Here is an 8,834-nt window from a genome sequence, read left to right as displayed (position 1 = left end):
TGCCAAAAACGCTATTTTTTTTTTAAAGTTACAGAAATTTTTGGCCTGCAAATTATTTGCAAAGCTTCTACACATTTTCAGCTATCTAATAATGTACAAAACTTTAAAATAAGTTGAAAATTGGCTAAAAAAACGATAAAATAATAGCACAAGGAAGAAATTTCTTAATGCTTAAATTTTAAACAAATCGTTTTTTCTTTGTTTAGAGGTAGTCTCTACTTAAAAAGAGGTAACATTTTACTGTGAATATGTGATCTGGCCAAGTCTGATCATAAAATCGGCCACGGGATAGCTCAATTGATCGATAGGAACGATTTGTTTAAAATTTAAGCGTTAAGAAATTTCTCCCTTGTGCTATTATTTTATCATTTTTTTAGCTAATTTTCAACTTATTTTAAAGTTTAGTACATCATTAGATAGCTGAAAAAATGTAGAAGCTTTGCAAATAATTTGCAGGCCAAAAATTTCTGTAACTTTAAAAAAAAAAGCGTTTTTTGCAAAGTAGGCCAATAGAAATTATGAAACTGATACAGTCTTGGATCCCTAACCGGGGAACCTACAAAGATTATTTTTATTTTAGAATTCACAATTATTAATTGAGATGTCTAGTACTTAGAAATTAAATAAAAAGTCGGCAATATGCCTTACTTTTTTTTAAATGAATTTTAAAAGAAATAAATACGTATTTTTCTGAAAACGACCAATAACTCAAAAACGGGCGGTTTTTACCCATAAGTGTTTAGAGGTCATTTGTAGCATTTGACCTCCTCTACAACTTCTCAAAGAGGAGGTAGCGTTTTTCTGGACTTCGTGTATAAATATCGCACATATGGATAAAAAAATTATTTTCCCGCTTCAAAACGTTTCTGATTTTAAATAATGTATAAAAAACAAGAATTTAAAAAAAAAATCATCAAAATCGGAGCTGTTTCTGAGGACTTCCGACGAAAATGCTTCGTTTACTCCACTACTATCTAATAAAAATAATACCTACATAAATATATAATAAATAGGTAATAACTAATAATACCTATAGAAATAAATAATAAAAATGAAAAATAAAACCTACTAGCTTAATATCAATCCAAATCGCAGCAGGTCTCGATTCACTTAATGAAACAAATAAAACGCTCTCATTATTATAGTATTTATTTTAAAATTATAATTTAAAGCCTGTATCGACATAAAACCAAAAAATGCAATAAGATATTTCTCTATACATAGGTATTTATTTTAATTTAACTAATACAATAGTTTCATCCAAAACACTTTCCTTTTGAAATAAAACTTGTACATTAAACATATTATTTGTATCTTGAAAAAAATATTTATTTATAGCTAAACAGTTTTAAGTCTATCATTGCTATAAATAATAATAATGTACGCGCTATTTGCCTTATATAATTTTAATTTCAACAAAAATACCTCTTAAATACGTGTTATATATTCATACTTGTGAAATACCGACAGGTTAACTAAGTATAAGTATGCGGTAATATTTTAGTTCCCTTTTGTATAATATAAATACTCAGGATTTTCGAACGCAAATATTATATTATATAAAAGTGAAGTGCTTGAATGGGAGTAAAAAATAACGAAGATAAGGGTTGATACACCCATAATAATTAATATATACTTAATTATTTGTCTAAAAACTAAGCGGGCTCCACAAGTCCCCATATCGATTTTTTCTCCGGCACTTCTGAATACTAAAATATCGAGCGATCGCTAAATTTAAATCAATTTTTTATTTTTTTATTTCACTACCAACAATTTTGGAATATTTCATAATTTTGGGGTAAAAATCCTCTAAAGGAATTTCCACTAATTTTGTGGTAGTTAGTTATATTTTGATGGTGTAAAGAAAGTGGTAAAACAATGTGAATTATGTACATGATTTTTAAATAAACGTAAAAGGGTTTAGAATTATTCTGTTTTTATTACATATTAACTTTGAGAGCTTTGGTCCCTCACCATAATTATTATTAGAGCAATTGTAGAGATTATCTATACTAATAAATAAAATTGGAGTGTCTGTCTGTAATTTCGAAATAACTACCGCATATTAAGGTCATATGATTATTTGAACGATACTATAACTAAATCACACGTTTTTAAAATTTTTGTCTGTCTGTCTGTCTGTCTGTCTGTCTGTCTGTTTGAAAAGGCTAATCTTGGGAACGGCTGAACCGATTTTGACGGGATTTTCACAGACAAGTAGAGAATTGACCAGGGAGTAACATAGGCTACTTTTTTAACCGACTTTCAAAAAGGGAGTTGTGTTTTTCTACCTATGTACACCGAAATCTCCGAGATTTCTGAACCGATTTGCGTCATTTCTTTTTTAATCGATAGAGGAACTTTGCGACATTGTTTCATAAAAACTTTGGAGTCCAACTCCTCAATCCTGATGCTGCAGGGGATCTGACCAATCCACGCGGGCGAAGCTGCGGGCATCAGCTAGTTCATACTTCATAATACAGGCACTACGAACGTAGCGTTAGATAAATGCGCTCGAAGGATACCTTTTTTATGGTGTAGGTAGGTACAAATCCAAACAAGACAGTCAAGTGTGAGTAGGGCTTGTGCCATGAAAGATTCCGTAATATTATTATTATATATAACCACGGAACTCGAATATTTTACAGCATTATTATTTATGATTTATTTTTGTGTTTCTTTTTATGATGGTGTACAATAAAGCAATTTCATTATGTACGAAACGCGCTCCCCTTCATTCAGCTTCACCTCAACCTTCTCGAGCTTCTGGCTTCGTGATTTACAAAACACTCGAGGATAGGACGTACAAGATTGCTTGGAGGCGAGGTTAAGATGATCAGATTTCGTTTTTGGAAATGTCCGACATAATCTGATGAATGATTTCTGAAAATGCAGGCATAATATAACGCACTATGTATTTTCATTAAATCTTTATTAAATAAATGTATATTAAGCTAATAAGTTCCCTGACTGCCGCAAACTGTGGTAACGTGATCTTCCGTTTTTGCATGGGATTTACTGTAGAATCGCTTGGTACTCGTAGAAAGGTAACTCCAAGAAAAATTGGCACTTTAATTGTGGAACCCGCTTTAGTTTATCGACTATTCTATATTGCTCCGATAAAAAATAAGTATGAAATTGTTTGCAATAATTATAAACAAAACTACTATTATATTAAAATGACAATCGAGGTCTGCCAAGCACTAGAAATAAGATTATCATGACAATATGACAATACATTGGGCTCTACGTTATCTAGGCTACAACGTAGTGGACCCTAGGTACTTAAGAATAAGTTGTTAATATTATAATTTTATTTTTACATAAGTATGAACTAAGAAAGAAGTACTTAGGTAGATAGTGTCAAATTGAAAACTACCTCATTTTTTGAACTCGGTTAGCATATAAGTAAACGTTTTTTCGTCAACAATATCAAAACATACTCCTAGAAAATTTTGAGGAGGTGTTTGATTAGAACAAGACTCATTATACTGATGACTACATTGACATTTTATCAGTTTTTATATTTAAAATATGTAAAACATGGTGACATTTACAAATACTTTCAGTTTTTATCTAACACCTCCTTCATCTACGGCATCAATCAATCAATCAAATTCTTTATTTGCTTAATACAGGTATAAAAGGTGGTACAAATAGCATACAATGAGTCCAGTGTATTCAACCATTTCTGGCATGCAAATATAATAATTAATACAATAATACAATAATCAATAAACATCTTGATCAATTAACTTATCTGAACCTCAAAGTTGAATTGAGGTATATGATTACTTTTCTAGTTCATACTTATTTTACAACACTTTTAAAATAGATAATATTTTTTGGTATTATTTTCACGAATTGAAGCTACGATCGCTACTACACCGTGCCATTTCTCGATCCACAATAATTGTTAATATGAACATTGTGAAAACTACCTAGGTATAAGACTAGGTATGTGTGTATCTTCCTAGATTTTATACCTGTCTAAATTTTATATAAGGCTTCAAGGTTTTCCTCAAGAAGAAACGAAGTGTCTTTTCTAAAACATTTTGAATTTCTTTTAAAATGACGCGTCGCTGCTCTTCCATTCTACTGCAATACACCTTGAGCCTTATAACACTTTAACTGAAACTATCAAACATAGCTATAAATATCCGCATGGTATAATATGTAGAGGCGAACAAATTGATAGATTACAATCCACAGCTAACAAAACTTTTATTTTTAAAATGTAAATTGCGTGACATTAGAATCTATGCAATATACCAAGTTGTGCGAAAAAAATTTTTTTTTTGCTATAAAGGAGATTGACAAGTAGATCAAGTAGGGAATTTGTGCCACAATTAAAAATTAAAAAGCTAACAATAGCTAATCAAAGTATTACTAAATAACAAAAATAATAATAAGAGATAATATAATATGATGTAGTACGTACGTATTACCATAAATACGTACCACAATTATTTAATTGTTTAAGTTTCGACCAGAGTTAGAAAAAACAGTGAAATAAACAAAACATATTTTGCTTAAAACATGATTAAAATATTTAAAAAAAACTTTTTTAATAAGAAATATATTTATTTAAAACACTCGTTTTAAACAATATCAACCCCGATTTCGAGCCAGTTCTATGTCTCTGGTATCGTAGTTACAACGAGTGAGTACATCCATTATTACATATTATGGATTATTATCATTTATCTATGTCGATAAACCACAAAAAAGTCTAATATCATTAAATAATAAGATAACATAAGATGACCTTTATTTAACTTGACTCATACAAATTGTAAAAAAAATATACCAAAATCAGTTTTAGACCTGTACTAGTTTGTTAAAGTTCTGAAAAACCAATTCTTTGTTCGTAAGCCAATTTAGTACTCTGTTTTGGTGTAAATAATGTCTGTCAGATATTTAGTGGTCCAAACTTGCGAATCTCCTCTATTATGTTTTTATGGGTTAAAAACCTATAAAATTACATAGTTACGATTTCAACGTAAGCATTATATTATAAGCATGCACCTTAAACTAAAGGTTTAGTTCATTTGCGCCTTTATCGTTTGTTATCGTGCAGGAAAATTATGTTTTACCAATAATAATAATAATACATAAATTTACATTTTGTTAATACATAATTCTTATGTTATCTTGTAGGACTTAATAATTGCTTTTTAGGAAGGATTGATTTAATTTCAAAATTGACATTCTACGAATTAAAGGATTTTAAGTAGGTAACTACATTATCCCAGTGTATCTACAAAATGCTTTTCCTAAACTATCAACCGGAAATAGTCATTTAAGCTAATAGTAATCTGTCTTTACCAAAATACCTACTTGTAATAAATTAAGTTTGCGATTAATTGCAGTAAACCTTGTAATGCTAAAAATTTTATCAGTTTGGGAAATATCATTTTTATTTTATTTCACTTCGAATTCCATATTTTTTAATTTTATTCTATATTCATATTAGTTTTCATTAAAAGTTATGAATAAAAATGTATCACGAGATATTCCAACATCCAGTAAGCCAACGAGGTCGTATCAGGAATTAGGATTGCCAACGCTCTTAGAATTTTGAATAATAGAATCCTGCATTTTACTGAGAATATTTTTATTATTTAAATGGTACGATGAATCTAGTAATAATAATCATCACTAATGTGTAGCCTATGTCGTCAATGCCTAGCCTTGTATAGCCAATACCTACCCGTAGAGAGGTTTCTATTTTTATCTTCCTGACACATATCTGTTATTTGTTAAATTTTCTGTCAATAGATGGGCAGATAAGTAGTTTTAAACCTAAACTTTGCACTGATTTTTTAAGAAGAGTTTTTCTTATATCAGGTCTTATATTACGTTGGCAATCCTTAAGCTGAAGAAGGAGAGTAACTGAAAAAATCGGTTATCAAGTTAGACAAATCCGTCCATCAAAAAACGATGTCCTTAATGTATAATAAAACATTTCAGATCGAAATTATATCAAACATTTATGTATTTAATTCTATTGCTTTTCTTTTAAAGCTCACTCATAAAAATAAGGCATATTATTCCTTCTTTCTCGAACCATGTCTGTGCTCACCCACATACCACTTCTAAATTCTATTCATAATCACTTTCACATACTACCTAGCTAGGCTCTATGCACCACATTACCATTTTTTGCTACAGATCTCTTGAATCTAGGTTAACTATACGATTATGTTTATTCTACGGACTATATATTTTCATATTTTTCTCTTCACGTTTCCTAAATTTGCAATTAAAATTTCTGGCTTGATTTTTAATTTCAAATATTGTTTTTAAATAAATAGTAAAATTCTTTTTAACTTGTTCTTGATTAATGGAAATAGGATGCATTAAAGTTTATAGTTATGGAAAAATTTGATTTATCTAGTCTATTTTTTAATCCCAGATACTAAAATCAAAACTAGAAATCTCAAACTTAAAAAGAATGATACCAGCTGAACAAAAATAGTGATGTCCTCATGGTTCCACTAATATTTGTTTATTTATTATTAGGTAATTTCTTGCTCAGTGTGACGTATGAGTTGTAGTCAAGTACATAAGAAGCAAAATATTCCCTTCCGCTAAAACAATTTCACTCAATACCTAGCCTTAATAAAAAAGACGAGTAAATATAATGTTCGTTGTAAATTTCGATATTATTGCTATCGTTGTTTTATATTGCTTTTTATTTCGTGTTTGTATAATACATTAAATTCCATAATTTTACATCACTTGACAATCAAATAGTATTATTATTTAAATATTAAGCATTATATAGTTGCAATAAGCTAAATATCTTATACATTAAAATTTGTTATGATAAATACATAATATCTAAATCCAAAATAATACTAATGCCTAGAGAAAAAGGAATACAAAAAATATACGTATTGAATATTATTTTATTTAAATCTTGTATTTGACTAGCAGCTCTAATACCCCACTGCCCCGTTGAGTATGATTTTGGAGAGCATACCGACGCATTTGCTTCGTTTACGTCTTTAGCACACGTCAATGAATTCGTATTCGCTGACGAAACTATTAAAACCATACCTCTGATAGGAATGCCTCGATCGATGTTTCAAAGGCTGTTAAAAATGATTAGTAAATAGGAAAAAAAACAGAGTTACATAGATAGTATTTTAAATTCAGTTTGTCTGGCAGTGAAGAAATATAGATTTTTTTTCTTGGAGAGTAAGAGCCAGGCATACATAGGCAGCGTGAACATGTATAGCTGTCTGCTTCAAGCTGCGACTACATAATGAACTAAAATGAATTATTTTAATTTCATGGTCTTACAGAAGACCGCTTGAACAGTTGCACACGACTTCTTCAAATTGTCGATTGCTCTGGCGCGGTTATTCTCTATATTCGCGAATTAAATGTTCTAGCGATCTGAGTACGTTGTTCTATGATTAACTGCTCAGACTGCCTTTGTGTAGCCACTCTTATTTTATAATATGAGGAGAGCACCTATTTCGTAGGAAAGCAAGTCATTAGGTAGTTAAATTTAGTTAAACTTTTTAGCACTTGGATTTGTTACCAAATACCTTCCAAATACTCACGTTTTGGTCTTTTGGTGATTTTAATTCTTTGGACAATAGTTTGTACTTTTATCCAAACATTTTTTTTTCGACAATTTTTTTATTTATTTTTTAATGTCCCAATTCAGGCGTTTTCACTACTCCAAACTCCATACAACTCCAAACTTTAAACTCAATTTATTTGAAATGGTTTGAGGAACTGGCGAACAAAATGGAGTAATTACACTTCTGATCAAATCTTTTTTTCTTTATTCTGGACGTTTTCCACCCTCTCTATATAAATCTGAACTCATTTCCAAGCAAAGCGGCCAGAAGTTGAGTGATTTTGATCACTAAAAACAAACTTGGAACATGATTCCTGGCCGGAAAAACGGCCTAAAACTGTGCTTTGAGTCTGTGTTCATGATTTCGATCAACACGGTAAAAACAAGATCTTTCATTCAACTTTTTGCTCCTCCTGTAAAATTTTATTTCGTGCAGTTACACCGTTTTGTTCACCAGCTCCTCAATTATTTAAGTCTTAGTTGGACCACTCACACTTAATGTAGGCATAAGGTTTTCATTATGTTGCACTAGTATCGTACCGACAAAATTTCGTTAAGTAAGTAGAATTCACACAGTAGTTATCATACTCGTATTCAAATTAATTATCCATTTATTAGTTAAAGTGAATCTTCCACTTGTTAAGAAATAATGGAGTAGGTACTTATTTTTTATTTAAAGGCTAGTCAAGTTTTCGTTTTACATTGTTTTTCTAAGAACAAAGAACTAAATATCACGTTTCGCAGTCTACTCATTAGCCATGACTTTTTTAAATACTTTATAATATTATCTACAAAACTAAGATCTATAATATTTTTATGTCCTAGTTTATATTGCTTTCAAGGAATTACGTTAAACTAATACTCGAAAGTATTTATTGCTATCATGTAACTATTATTGCTTAGTTATTATTTCTAGTTTGGACAAACTTATTTGTTATGTATATCACTGCAGTTGTGTTGTGTTTAATTTAATGTACATGTTATACAGTTTTAATAATCTCTTGTATTTATCTTGCATTTCGTTCTGTAGATATTAATCAACTGAAGTGACGAAGCTTGATCTATGAGACAGTGAGAGTATAATTTAGTATACAATTTATGAGTACTATACTTTAAAGTGTATTTAAAACAAGCGATTCATTTAGTTCCGATAAACTAATTATTCGCATGTCAAAATAATATCTTTAATTAATTATTATTATTCTTTGGGTACCAATAATGGCGTATAAGATGA

The sequence above is a fragment of the Maniola jurtina genome, chromosome Z, assembly GCF_905333055.1.
Source record: "Maniola jurtina chromosome Z, ilManJurt1.1, whole genome shotgun sequence".
Lineage (NCBI taxonomy): Eukaryota > Metazoa > Arthropoda > Insecta > Lepidoptera > Nymphalidae > Maniola > Maniola jurtina.
Note: the sequence above shows the minus strand (reverse complement) of the source record.